Source organism: Bos indicus x Bos taurus, chromosome X, assembly GCF_003369695.1.
Source record: "Bos indicus x Bos taurus breed Angus x Brahman F1 hybrid chromosome X, Bos_hybrid_MaternalHap_v2.0, whole genome shotgun sequence".
NCBI lineage: Eukaryota > Metazoa > Chordata > Mammalia > Artiodactyla > Bovidae > Bos > Bos indicus x Bos taurus.
Window position 1 is genome coordinate 16,772,654 of NC_040105.1, and position 13,705 is coordinate 16,786,358.

The 13,705-nt window shown below is 39.9% G+C and overlaps 1 protein-coding gene across 8 annotated transcripts in view; it reads right to left on the bottom strand.

The window, feature by feature from the left end:
* Positions 1-13,705, bottom strand: part of ADGRG2 (adhesion G protein-coupled receptor G2) — a 127,714-nt gene that overhangs the window by 74,343 nt on the left and 39,666 nt on the right. The window contains exon 4 of one of the 8 annotated variants that reach the window (XM_027534227.1): positions 11,812-11,871. The exons of the other annotated variants lie outside the window; for them this stretch is intronic. The gene's annotated coding sequence lies outside the window, so the exon portion shown is untranslated. The remainder of the gene's footprint in view (positions 1-11,811; positions 11,872-13,705) is intronic. 8 annotated transcript variants of the gene reach the window in all.

The window sequence follows — 13,705 nt, forward strand, 5'->3', positions numbered from 1 at the left end:
TCAAAAGCATTCCCTTTTTCTTTTTTGATTGCAGTAGTATAGTTGCTTTACAATGTTGTGTTAGTTTCTGCTGTATGACGATATGAATCAGCTGTGTATATCCTCTCCCTCGAACCTCCCCCCACCATCCCACCCATTTAGGTCGCCAAAGAGCACCCAGCTGTGCTCCCTGTGCTATACAGCAGCTTCCCATATTGCTTCTGCTGGAGCATTCCTTTTTTAAAAAAGCTGTATTTAATGAACCAAATCTCTACCAAAAAAAACTCTCCTATACAAATGCCTTAGGCCTGACTCCACCTGGAATTCAAAGAGCTGACTTAGAAGATTTATTGCACAAGTATCTAATTTTAGTTCTAGAAAGAGTACCAGAGAAGTCTGTTTTTGGAAAGGAATTCAGAATTCACCTAGCGGAGATTCTTGTTCTATAGGTATAGAAAGATGCCCAATATATTCCAGGGCAGTGGTCCTCAACCTTTTTGGCATCAGGGACCAGTTTCATGGAAGACAAATTTTTTATGGACCAGGGGGTAGGGGGAAAGGGGTGTTGGTTTCAGCATGATTCAAGTCCATTACATTGATTAGGCACGTTATTTCTATTATTATTACATCAGCTCCAGCTCAGATCATCAGACATTAGATTCCAGAGGTTAGGGATCCCTGTTCCAGGGGAAGGGTCACGGTCATTTGTTTGGTGGGACTCCTACTCTTTCTACCAGGCCACAATGCTGGCATTCCTGAGAAATGATCCCCTCGGAAGCAAACTTCCAAGGCGAAATGAAACAACAAACTCAAAATGCTATTACAGAATTTTCAAAATTTCTGCAACCTCATTCATGAGCTTTACCAACTTTGAGGGTAGGGCATAAGTGGTTTATAAGTTATGGTCGAAGTTAAATCAGTCATGGGACACAGAGACTGGTTAACATGTGCTGTGACTTGGGCCTCTGACCAAAATAAACCATGCCTTTCCACTGAAGAGAGCTTGCACTCAATCCCCAGATGACGGCAGGAAAGGCCGGAAATGAAGGGTGACTCCAGAAATCATCTAGGAGAGAAAATATGGCTCAGGAAGAACTTACTACAGACCTGGCATCACTGAAAAGACTGCTTTTCACTGTCAAGCCTGGAGTATGTTTCCTCAAGGCTGAATATATACTTTCCTAATAGGAGAAGGAGTTTATGCTATTTAAAATAGTGCTACCCCTACTGCCCTCTGCATAAACGAGAGAACATCCTACAGGGTCAGGACATTTCTGGGATCACTGATCAAAGAGGGAAAGCTGTAGATTTTGAAACCCTTACTCATTGTACATTAAAGTCATTTTTATCTTTTTCAGCTGGAACTATTTATTCCTCATCTCCTGGATTAAGATGGGTTAGGTCAAGGCAATCTAGGTCATCAACAGAGGTGACTTGAAGAGCCACTGGTTCTTAGCAAAATTTCAAGTTGCTGAGGATGGCTTGTGAGACAACATCCATGACAAAGAAAACTTTTTGCTGGCATTTGAACGGTAAAACTAGACCTTGACATTAACACATCCACAAATTAAAGATTATCCCAGATTCATCTCTTAGGGTTGTAGACTGATGTAAATGGCAACCCCTAGGGTTGGACAGTACATAAGCTACATGACTGAAAGCCATGGCCCTCCAAGAAATTATATGCCACTCCAAGAAATTATTCTAGATCTCTTCAATTTCATTAAATAGTATACATATATATTTTTAAAGACCATCGGTGCAACCTTGAATGGTAATAAATCATAAATCTATCTTTAGAAAATATTATGCCTTTGAGATATTTACACTGAATCATGAATGTTGGCTAACAAGACTAGCACAAGGAGAAATTGTAAAAGGAGGTACTAAAGAGGGCAGATAAAATCAAGAACTAAAAGCTGAAAAAGCAACTGACTTTGATCATTCAACTGTCAAAGAAGTCAGAGAATCTCAGGGCTGGTTTTCTTTAGAATCTTTGATTATATGTTTAAAAAAAGAATCAAGAAACTAAAAGCATAATTAAATTTCAATTTTAACTCTACTAAAAGATCCTGATACAACAAATATCTCCAATTTCTTTTTCTTCAGTGTTTCTAGAATATGTTGGGTTAGGTTATTTAGATCAAACCTTCTGCTGAGACAACTAAAAATCATGAATAAAATATTAAAAAGCATTTTCTTTAATATATCAGAGAGCTGACAAGATAGAAAAGAATCACCAGGTCAAAGGTGAAGCCAAAGGAGGAATTCAGGGAGATAATATAGGCAAGTTCAGTTTAGTTCAGTTCAGTCCTTCAGTCACGACGGACACTGCGAACCCATGGCCTGCAGCATGCCAGGCTTCCCTGTCCATGACCAATTCCCAGAGCTTGCTCAAACAAAGGAGCCACTTATGCCTGAGGGTTTGGGCCTAATGAAGCAAGCTTGAGCTCCAGATACAAAATACAAAAGAACAGTTGGGAGACATGGAAAAAAGCAACACAAGGTCTAACATACACTTAAACAAAATTCAAAGAGGAGAGAAGGAGCAAGAGCCAATGTTTGAAGTCATACTGACAGACTGACCCCAAACTGGTAAGAAAAACAAACAAAAAAAACACACACACACCTATCCACAGATCCAACAAGCCCAAAGAACCTCTACAATAAATAAAAAGGAACCGACATGTAAACACAAAATAGTGAAATTGACGAAAACCAAAAACACAGAGAAAATCGTGAAAGTAGCCAGAGTAAACAAGACAGCTAACCTCCAAAGGAGCATCTGTAAGATGGACAGCTATCACCTCAGAAGCAACAATGGAAACCAGAAGATCAACAAAAACTGTGATATTGTTCCCTACTTGCAAATCGTCACTAAATAAATCCTAAAAGATATGTTCAGGCAAAAAATGTAAGATCTGAGATGCAATAAAAAATGTGACCAGACCCATTCCTAACATTTGTAATATACAGGTCAAAGTTTGAAAGGAGATCCAGTTTGCCCTTATTATTCCACTAAGGCTCCATCTCAAACTGCAAGAGGCTTTGTGCACACAGATGTTGACACCTCAGTCCATAGATCTAAACCCCCTTCTCTCCTTTAAGCAGCTATCCTTTGGTCATCCCTCAGGTCTAGAGGAATGTACACCTGCAGCATGGCTTGTCTGCAGAAGAGGACTGCCCAGGTCCTGGAAATAGATACAAAATATCTGGACAGGAAATACCTGACTCCTGGGTTCCCAGTACACAATCTAGAAAGAAGGGTTGGGGGAGGAGTTGGGCTTGCCTTCCTTGTATAAAAAAGTCCTCATCCTTTGGAGAGGGATACGACTAGGGAAGGGCCAGAGAGGGAGCCTTTAAAGCATGCGACATAGGGCAGAGGTCACAGCTGCCCAGAGTTAAGGGTAGTACTGTATAGTGGTAAATTCAAAATATAAAATATCAATAATATCTTGCAGGGATAAGTGAAACATGATAGAAAAAAAACACGGCAACTATATTTAACATATCAATTAGAAGATGAAAAGTGAAATTAAAAAAATTAAGGTCTTCCAAGGTCCCTGTATTATCCTAGAGGAGGCTAAAGGTATTGATTATCTTATTACATCGAAAAGCTGAGTAGATGCTATAAATTCAATAAGACCTAGTAAAAAACAGAAGTGAGGTATATAATTTCCTAACTAGTACAGGGAGGGGTGATTTTTTAGAATATTCAGCCATTCTGAAAGGCAAGAAAGGGGAGAAAAAGAAACAGAGAACAGTGAGGAAAAATAAAAGATGCTGGGTTTAAACACACAAATCAATGATTTGTGTGTGAAAAATAAATGGACTAAATCATTCAATTAAAAGGCAAAGATTGTAAGACTGAAAAAATACAAAATGCAACTATATGCTGTTTACGACCACACAACTAGAACAATGATACAGAAAGTTTGAAAATAAAAGGATGGAAAAGATATTCAATGCCACTACTAATCAAAAGAAAATTAATGTTTATGTTAATATCAGACAAATTATCTTTAAAGCAAAAAGCATTACCTATAAATAAAATGATGCATTCATAAAAGGATTAATTCTGTAAGAAGACTAAACAAATCTACATGTGAATGCAACTAATAATACAGCCTCAAAATATACAAACCAGTATTTTTAACAGAATATAAGGAGAAATAGAACAAATTTACAATCACATTGAGAGAGATCCACACATCTTTATCAACAATCGATAAAATTCAAAGAAAGTCACTAAGGATATAGAATATTTGAATGGCACATTAAACTAACCTGACTTAATGACCATACATGAACCTTACAGAGTACATAACCTTTTCAAGTACACATGGAATATTTATGAAAGCCAACCAGGCCATAAAAGAAGTCTCAAAAACAGATTTAGAAAAAAGAAAAGGACTACATTCTCTGACCACAACAAAATTAAGTTATAATAAAAAGTTCAACTATTATTTAACAAATAACTTTAGGGTCAAAGAAGTCCTAACATATATCAGAAAATATTTGACTATATCAATAATAAAAACATTAAATCTCAAAACATGCAGGACACAGCTAAAGATATTTAGAGTGAAATTTCTATTTTAAATGCACATATTTTAAAAAAGAGAAAGGCTGAAAATTAATGAGTTAAGTACCTTAAGAAGTTTGAAAAAGAACAGCAAAATAAACCCAAAGAAGAGGAAAGGAAGTAATAAAAAAATAAAAGATAAAAAGACATAAAATAAAGGTTTTAATAAAGCCAACGCTGTTCTTTGAAAAGACTATTGTGGCAAAATTACAAGGAGGTTGGAGGGAAGGCTACAGAAGGAGGTAAAGACAGAGAAGTGTAAGCGAATAACCAACAGAAAAAATTTTAAAAGCAATATAAATGAAAATGCTATAAACATAAAAGATAAAAGGATCTTAGTAAGAACTTTATTCAATAATTTTTAAAATCTAGATAAAAATATGCGTATCTCTAGGAAAAAAAAATATAACTTTCCAAGAAGGAATCAAGAGGAAATAATAAACCTAAATAGATGTATAATTAAAAGGTCTCAAAATTTTCCCCACAAAGAAAACTCCAAGCCCAGATGTTTTCACAGGAATTCCAACCTCACAAAAAGTCAAAGAACAGACAAAAAAACAGCCTAATTCATGCTTACTAGGCTAGGAGAACCCTGGTGCCAAAACCTGACAAGGAAAGTCCTCATGTTTTTACCCACTTTATAAACCAAATGAGACTATTCACAGAATTCTCTGGAATGCTCACCAAAATGTCTAGCAGCGATTTCAAAGCTTGTAATTTGAAGAAATATAGGACAAAAGGAACTATTCCACACTTCAGCAACAAAATTTTTTGAAGATAAAATCACCAAGAACTAAAGCCAGACAGCAATGCTGTAGGAGAAACGGCATTCTGTACGCTAGAAAGAAAAAAAAAGTTCTAAACAGAAAGTGGGTTAACTGTTAAGGGCTGAATATGAACTCCAAAACAGCGGCTTTGGATATCATTTGTCATAGCCAAAGTAAAGTCAATGGTGAACTACACAGCATGATGATAATTTAAAGCTTTCTTGTCTCTAGGAGCAAAGGGAAGGAAAATAATTTGTTTGGTCTTCAAAGTGAAAATGACTTTCTTAATACGAACTAAATGCTTTCTAACGCAGCAGGGGAAAAAAGCTTTATTCAATAAAACAAGTGAATCAATACCAGATATGTAAGATTAGAAATAAATTATATACTTAAAAGTAAACAAATATTCACAAGACCTTGTGAAAGGTGTTATATTTTTCCACTCTCTCATTCATCTCCAAATTTCTCCACTGTCCTACCTGTAATCTACCCTCTTGACTGCTGCTGCTGCTGCTAAGTTGCTTCAGTTGTGTCCGACTCTGTGCGACCCCATAGACGGCAGCCCACCAGGCTCCCCCGTCCCTGGGATTCTCCAGGCAAGAACACTGGAGTGGGTTGCCATTTCCTTCTCCAATACATGAAAGTGAAAAGTGAAAGTGAAGTCGCTCAGTCGTGCCCGACTCTTAGTGACCCCATGGACTGCAGCCTACCAGTCTCCTCCATCCATGGGATTTTCTAGGTAAGAGTACTGGAGTGGGGTGCCATTGCCTTCTCCGACCCTCTTGACTACCCGTGTTTGAATTACCCAAGGCAAAGTGAAAGCCTACTTTCTTCTGCCCTCACTCTTCAGGCTCCTCCCCTAATGCTCATGTTTAAAACATATGCAGAAAAGCATAAGGTACAAGAGCACACATGGGAAGTCATCTGCTGCTGCTGCTAAGTCGCTTCAGTCGTGTCCGACTCTGTGCGATGCCATGGACTGCAGCCTACCAGGCTTCTCCGTCCATGGAATTCTCCAGGCAAGAACACTGGAGTGGGTTGCCATTTCCTTCTCCAATGCATGAAAGTGGAGAGTGAAAGTGAAGTCGCTCAGTCGTGTCTGACTCTTAGCGACCCCATGGACTGCAGCCTACCAGGTTCCTCCATGGGATTTTCCGGGCAACAGTACTGGAGTGGGGTGCCATTGCCTTATCCTGGGAAGTCATCTGCCTGCCTTCAAATCTAAGTTCCACCACTTAACAGTGTAACCTTGGCCTGTTCCTTAACCTCTCTGGACCTAAATTTTTCTTCCAAAGAACTGGAGGTAACAATAGAATCTACTTTATAGGCTTCTACAGTGATAAAATGAGGCCATATAATCAAGATCTTAGTATAGACAAGAAATGTTGGCTATTATTACAAGCATAATTAGAAGACAAGTTTATAGTATACCCTAGCACTAAATGTAAATAGACTTCAGAATTATTTCTTGCATTCATTCAACTAGTTCACAAACATTTATTGAGGTTCTATTACATACAAGGTACTATGCTAGGGACTCAAGGTACTACATTAAACAAGACAGGTATCTATCCTGCCCTCAAGAGCTTACAGACACTGTTTAGATTCACCAGTCATTGGTGTGGCCAAATAAATGGTGGGTGTTTTTTTTTTGTTTTTTGTTTTTTTACTTAAAAGACACTTTCTCTTCATAGTCCATGAGACTCAACTTGATCTAAAAACCAAAACAAAGCACCAGAACGTAGTATCTTGTCCTACATAGACTTAGTCTCCACCTCACCTCACCCCAACCCTCACAACATGCAACTCCAATCACAGTAGGCACTCAAAAAAGATTTTTAAAATTGATTTGGTCTGGAACTTATTGCTGTATAATAATTCTATCAATATGTAGAGGAGAGAAATAGAAGACTCCTTCAAAGCATCCTCAAGGTATTGATCAGGCTGGGGGGGTAGGAGCAGAGATGAGGCAGAAACATGGGGTTTGGAGCCTCAGGAGATCGTATTTGAGAGGAAGGAAGGTCCTAAGGAAAGGGAACCACCCACCAACATTCTGTGCCTTTCCTTGCTTTTGTTGTCACATCAAGCCAACCTCCAGGTGGCCAGGTGGTAAAGAATCCATCTGCCAAAGCAGGAGATGCGGATTCGATCCCTGGGTCGGGAAGATCCCCTGGAGGAAGCAAAGGCAACACACTCTAGTACTCTTGAGTTGGACATGACTAAGCGACTGAGCATGCATGCCAACTCCTGTTCCAAGTCCCCACTTGGTCATTTATTAGCTGTGTGACTCTGCTCCAGTGTTTTAACCTTGTTTCTAACAGTAACTTATCAGCATTTATTGTAGCTATGTGAATTCTAATTCACATTAACTATAATAAATATTTGCATTGGTGACAAGATTTTTATTATTTATACCAGAAATCATCCTTATTTATGAGTCTCAGAGGAAATAGGAAATCCAAGTCAATAGTGACCTCAGAAGTTGTATTTAGAAGGGGGTTAGGAGCAGAAACCTGTTGGGGAGGAGTCTTTGGAAGCCATATATGTATGCATAGCACTTTGGGTAAGAGAGAGAATACTTTGATGGTCCATTTCAAAACATGAGAAATGCTGTTAGAGATAGGGAAGCCAGTCCAGGGAGATGGAAAGGGGACAACTGTGAAACAAAATCCCAAAGAATTCTACGTAAATGATCCTTCTCCTTCCCCAGATTTTACTGCACCATGTAATTTCAAAATCTGTACCCATTACTGAAGTTATTCAAAAACAATTGGATTACTGAGAAGAAATAGGTCAACGAGACAGAATCACCAAGGAAGAGAAAATGTCTGAAGAAAAGAAGGCTCCAAGTGGGAGTGAAGAGTGACAAACAAAGCAACAAAATGAATACAGTGTTTAAGGGGAGGGAGACTTGAGGGGGGTAATTTGAAACGAAAAACAAACATGTTCATCATTTCTACATTTTCACACAGAAAGAGACTCACTCACCTGGCAGGAAGTTCAGAAGAACTTGTGCAGATTTCTGCACAAGTCTAAAAAATTTTAAAAAAGCAAAGAATTAGACCAATGGAAACCAGGCCTTCTTGGCACCATGATGCTTCAGTAGTACAGTGAGCACATCGGCCAAGGACTCTAGACCCCTTGCTGTCTACGAAGGCTTGAACTTGGCAGCAGAGTTACAAAAGAAATGGAGGAAGAAAACCTTACTCTTAAGGAACTTATTACAAATTGGAAGACAAGACAAAGTCAGTTTGGAGGCTGACCTTGTTAATATTTAGTAGCCTGTATTACTACTCGGGCTTCATCAACCACATCACAGTGGCACTGAACAATGAAGTGATCAGTTCTGAGGCAGGGTGGTCTTTTTGAGAGACTCTACTTCATTAGCCCTTTCTTCAGTTTTTGTGACTTAATTTCCCTAGAACCTAAACTCCCTGATATCAAGGATTGGGTGTCATTTATGGCACTTGCATCCCCAAAGCCCAGGGCAGAATTCTTTATCCACAGAGGAGCTGAATAAATAACTCTCTATTGATTGTCCAGTTTGGCTCACAGTTGGAAGGGGGAGACAGAGGCACTGGCAATGACCTGAGAGAAGGCCAAGGCAGATGCACTCTGGGGAAAGGAAATCATGTGCCCACTCAGGAGAGAGCACATTACTGACCACCTGACTTGTATGTTTCAGAATATTCCATCATGCTTTGCTTCAAAACCAAAATATGGGCACAGCTATCAGCTCAAAGATGACAGTCACTTCACACCATGCTCTCCCCTCATGAGAAATACAGACATAACGATGTTCAAATCAAGAACTGCAAGAGGTAACTATCTATAGAGTGATCCTGGAACCAACTGATCTACTCCTGGCTTCAGTTAACAAACTGTTAAGACAGAAGTTCAATGCTCCAGGAGGACACAGGATATGAATTCAAAGAGGAAATAAGAAGTCATGGTGAATTACTATTGATTATATGCTCTTTAAGAGGGAAAAAAAGGACTAGTTCTTAAAAAAGCCCAGTATGTCAGAAAAACTTCATTAACCAATGTTTAAAGACAAAAAGGAAAGCCAAGAAAGATGTCCTGTCCTAGGATGAACAAATTATAAACACATGTACCAATGCTCAACATGGAATGAATGGAAGATTAACAACTGTAAAACATTAAAATAATCAAACAAAGAAACAAATTGATTGTGACTTGAGTATGGAAATAATTTCACTTTATATTTGTGTAAATGAGAATTTTCTACATAGGAGTTTTTGATGAAATTTCACAACTCAAACACATTGCCTCTTCCAAAACCTTACTGATAACCACAATAAAGCATGCTGAGTGGTGCCTAGTAAATCAAGTTTATTAATAAATAACATGAGTCTCTCTTTGCTCCTTTGGAACACTTTCAGGTAGAGAAATAGGGCAAGCAACAATGAAATTTGTTTTGCCTACTGCATGAAAAAATTAAAAAGCCTAATAATACCCAAAACTGGAAAGCATGTTCAAGGGAACATGGGAAATGAACTCTTGCTTACACTGCTGGTGGATACATAAACTTTGAGATAACAGTTGAGCTATGTTTTGAATTTTTAAATGTGCATATCTTTTGATCCAGAAATTCTAATTCCAGAGATTGTCCCTACAGAAATAGCGACACACAGACACAAAAATATAGACACAGATACTCTTATTGCAGCTTTGTATAAGGGTGGAAAAGCCTATGTATCCATCAGTAAATGAATAGTTAAAAAAAGGATGATCCATCCATATTCTGAAATGTTATACAATGCTTAAGAAAAATGAAGTTGATCTACATGTGTTGATACATAGAGATTGTCAATATGTGTAAGTCATTCAAAAAAATCAAGTTTCTTAATACTGTAGCTACTAGGATATGTTAAGAAACAAACAAAGCTCTATATATGTATGCTTATTTGTATAGTGACAAGTGTGGCCACATACAAAAAAGCCTGGAAGGAAACCCACCAAGCCTCCATAGAGAGGCATGTGATGGGGGAAAGGACAAAGGCCAATAGAACATGGGCACAGACGCACGTATGACTATACAGTTACATATATTTTTTTTCTAGCAAAAGGCAGAACAGAGGGAGGCTGGGCCAAGCCATCCAGGTTTTTCAAAGAGAACGCATAAGCTCAGAGGGAGACTAACTAGAACATAAGGCCATTACTAGCTCAGCTGGACACCGTCTCCCTTGGACCCACTCTAGCACAATTAGAAAGGCCCATTGAGAGCACAAAGACTTCTGCTCTCAGAGCCAAGAAACCAGCTACCCAGCCAGGGAGCAAGAACTCACTTGAGCAAGCTGTGGAAAAGAAATGTCAAAAGCAATGATGTGAAAATGGCTGATGGACACAGAGGCCTAAACTTAATTACAGAACTGCCCATCCATCAGCCTCTGGATCTGTCTTTGCCACTATCGCTGCCACATGTCCACTGCCCTTTATCTCCACAAGAAACTAAGCAGGACTCGGGATCTGATGAGGATCAGCACCAGCACTCCAGTAACAAAACACAGTGCCTGCCAATGTTTGGGCTTCTTACATCATTGAAAGGAAAGGGCAAGTCACAAAAGGAACCATACTGACTTATGTAAGACATGGCACAGAACAGAGAAGCTTCACAGAGAAGAACAGCAAACTCACCAATTGCTAGGATTAATTGAAACCTCCCACAGCTGCAGACTGCCCCAAACCATGACATCATGAAGGCTGGAAATGCATCCAACTTCCTCTATTTATCAAGCTGGCTAAAACCCAGGGTAATACCAGCATAACCAGAAAAAAAAAAAAAAGAGAGAGAGAGACCATACAAAGTGGCTTGGACGGGAAGGAAATTATCTCTGATTGTACTCAGAGCCCAGCTCCAGAGCAGAGGAAGCTCAGAGCGGCTGCATCCAAGAACTGGAACACCTGTACTCACTGGCTGCTCAGAGGCCCAGGTGCTGACTGTGGGGTCCACACATCCTGGGATAATCAACGAAACCACTGGGTAACTGCACAGGTAACTGCAGCTCCAGAGAGTTGCCCACTGTCCTCTTGGGTAATGTGATGCTGGTCCAAGGAGCAACTAAAACAAAACCAGTGATGTGATGTGCAGCATCCTGAGGGCTCACTGCTTCATTGAGAACCTAATGATTATTTAGTGGCCCAGACTGTGGGGCAGAGAGTGGCTCACAGTTCCTGACAAAGACACCAACACCATGGAAAAAGGACCAAAAGCCTCAATAAACTGGGAAGAGGAGCAGAAATAAGCAAGGGTAAGCTTCTCTACAGTGGTAGGAAAAGCAAACTTCACAGATGGAGAGGATGAAGGTGAGGCTGCTGGGCAGATACAGAAGAAGGTCAGAGATATGCCAGGCTTGGCTACAGAATGGTGAGTATGGCCATCGAGGAACAAACAAGCATGGTTGTCAAACCTTGTGGTGGCCCCATTACTGAGGGGACCCCACCTAATAGGATCTTTACCTGCACAGACTGGTTCAGTTCTGGATGCCACCATTCAAGAGGAGTCCAACTGAGATGGTTCTGTAAGATTGCAAAGATAATTAGTTGAACAAAACTCTACTGAAGGCCTACTGTATGCCAAAGAACAGGGGTGTTCAGGTTACACCCTTGCCAAAGGCACTTAGCCAACAGGACCATAAGAGCTTGAATGCAGACTGCTAGGTTTTCCAGAAGTTCCGTATGAACCAGGTACAGTGGGAGCTTCAAGGAAGGGAACCTAAGCTGGCAGAGGAAAACGAATCTGGCAGGTTCCTCCAGAAGGTAACAGTCACGCTGCATCTTAAAGGATGTGGAACTCTCTTTACATGAAGAGGTAAGTGCCTCAACTGAGACACAGAGCCAAAGACTGGCACAGAGTGGGCAGGGCTAGAGTCAGTCTGATGCTGCTGAAGCATCAAAAGCAAAGCAGAGAATGGTCAAAAGGGACCTGGAGGGATGGAGCAGACAACCCAGGAAAATGTATTAAAAACATAATCTGTGAATAGACTGGAAAAAATCCACACTGCAAGTCCAGGTGGAGGTTACGACGGATTAGGAATAATACCCATGATGTACACAAGGCCCTCAGAGAAGAACCGTGACAGGGAGGTGGTCTTCATCTCTGCCGTGGGCACAAGGCAATGCTAGAAGGTAGCTTTAAACTACAGCCCAAAGGATTTAAATTAAGAGAAACATCTTGCTTCAGAGCATTGTTAAATTGTAGAAGGAATTGCTTTCTGAAACATCTAAGAAAATGACTGCTTTATTTTTTTAATATTTATTTATTTATGGGTGATATTCTGTTTGGCAGAATCACTACATCAGTGGTAATATTTATTCATTTATTTGGTTGCGCTGGGTCTTAGCTGCAGCACATGAAATTGTCATTGCAGCACAAAGACTCACGCTACTTGTGGCACATGGGCTCCATGTTCTGAGGCATGAGGGATCTTACTTCCCTGACTAGGCATTGAACCCAAGTTCTCTGCAATGCAAAGTGAGTGGTCTCTTAACCACTAGACCACAATGGAAGTCCCATGCAAAGATGACCTCTTTAGTGGCACTGGTGATGCCAGGTCAGAGGTGGAATGAACCAGGCCAGGGTAAGGAGCTGGCAGACCTCTTGGACGGTTGGTCCAATGATGTTTTTTCTGTGGCACTGAACGTTTCCTTTTCTCTCCTCCTTCCTCTCCAGTTTTTTCATCCTCTCTTCCCTTCTACTCTCCTTCATCCTACAGTTTCCCTCTTCTCCTTCCCTCCCCTTTCTAAGCTTGAGGTTTTCCAAATGTACCCCATGGGCTAGAATGTTGATGGTTACCTCTGCCCAGAGCTGAAGAGGGTATTAAGGAGCACAAAGGGAGGGACCCCCTTCGAATGACTTCTTGATCAGCAGACCCGACCCCCTGGGTGAGGCAACCACAGGTCTCCCTGCAACATGGCAGAACTAAAGGCATTTCCAAACTTAGGGCATGCCTTTCCTTAGGGTATAAACAATTACCATCTTAAAAGTGAATCTGTAGGTAAGGATGTACCAATGAATTCTTTCTCAGAGCATTCGTTGTCTATTTCACAAAAACACCTACTTGATTTTTTTAATGACAGTCTTACATTAAGCTATATTCATACAAAGTTTACTAGACATGGACTTTCTTCCTTTTGTATGAAAACATTTCCTGAAGAAAACTGAATTTACATAACTACTGCTGCATTAAATCAATTCCAACTGCCAGACCTGAGGCTTTCTAATTAACTCTCAACTCCTCTTTCCACTGGATAGCAACAAATTCTGAGCATTTTCCTCTACTTAAACTATGCTTTGACACTGTTTTCAGTAATGAAATATGATGAAAAGATACACAGATGAGGAAAAAAACAA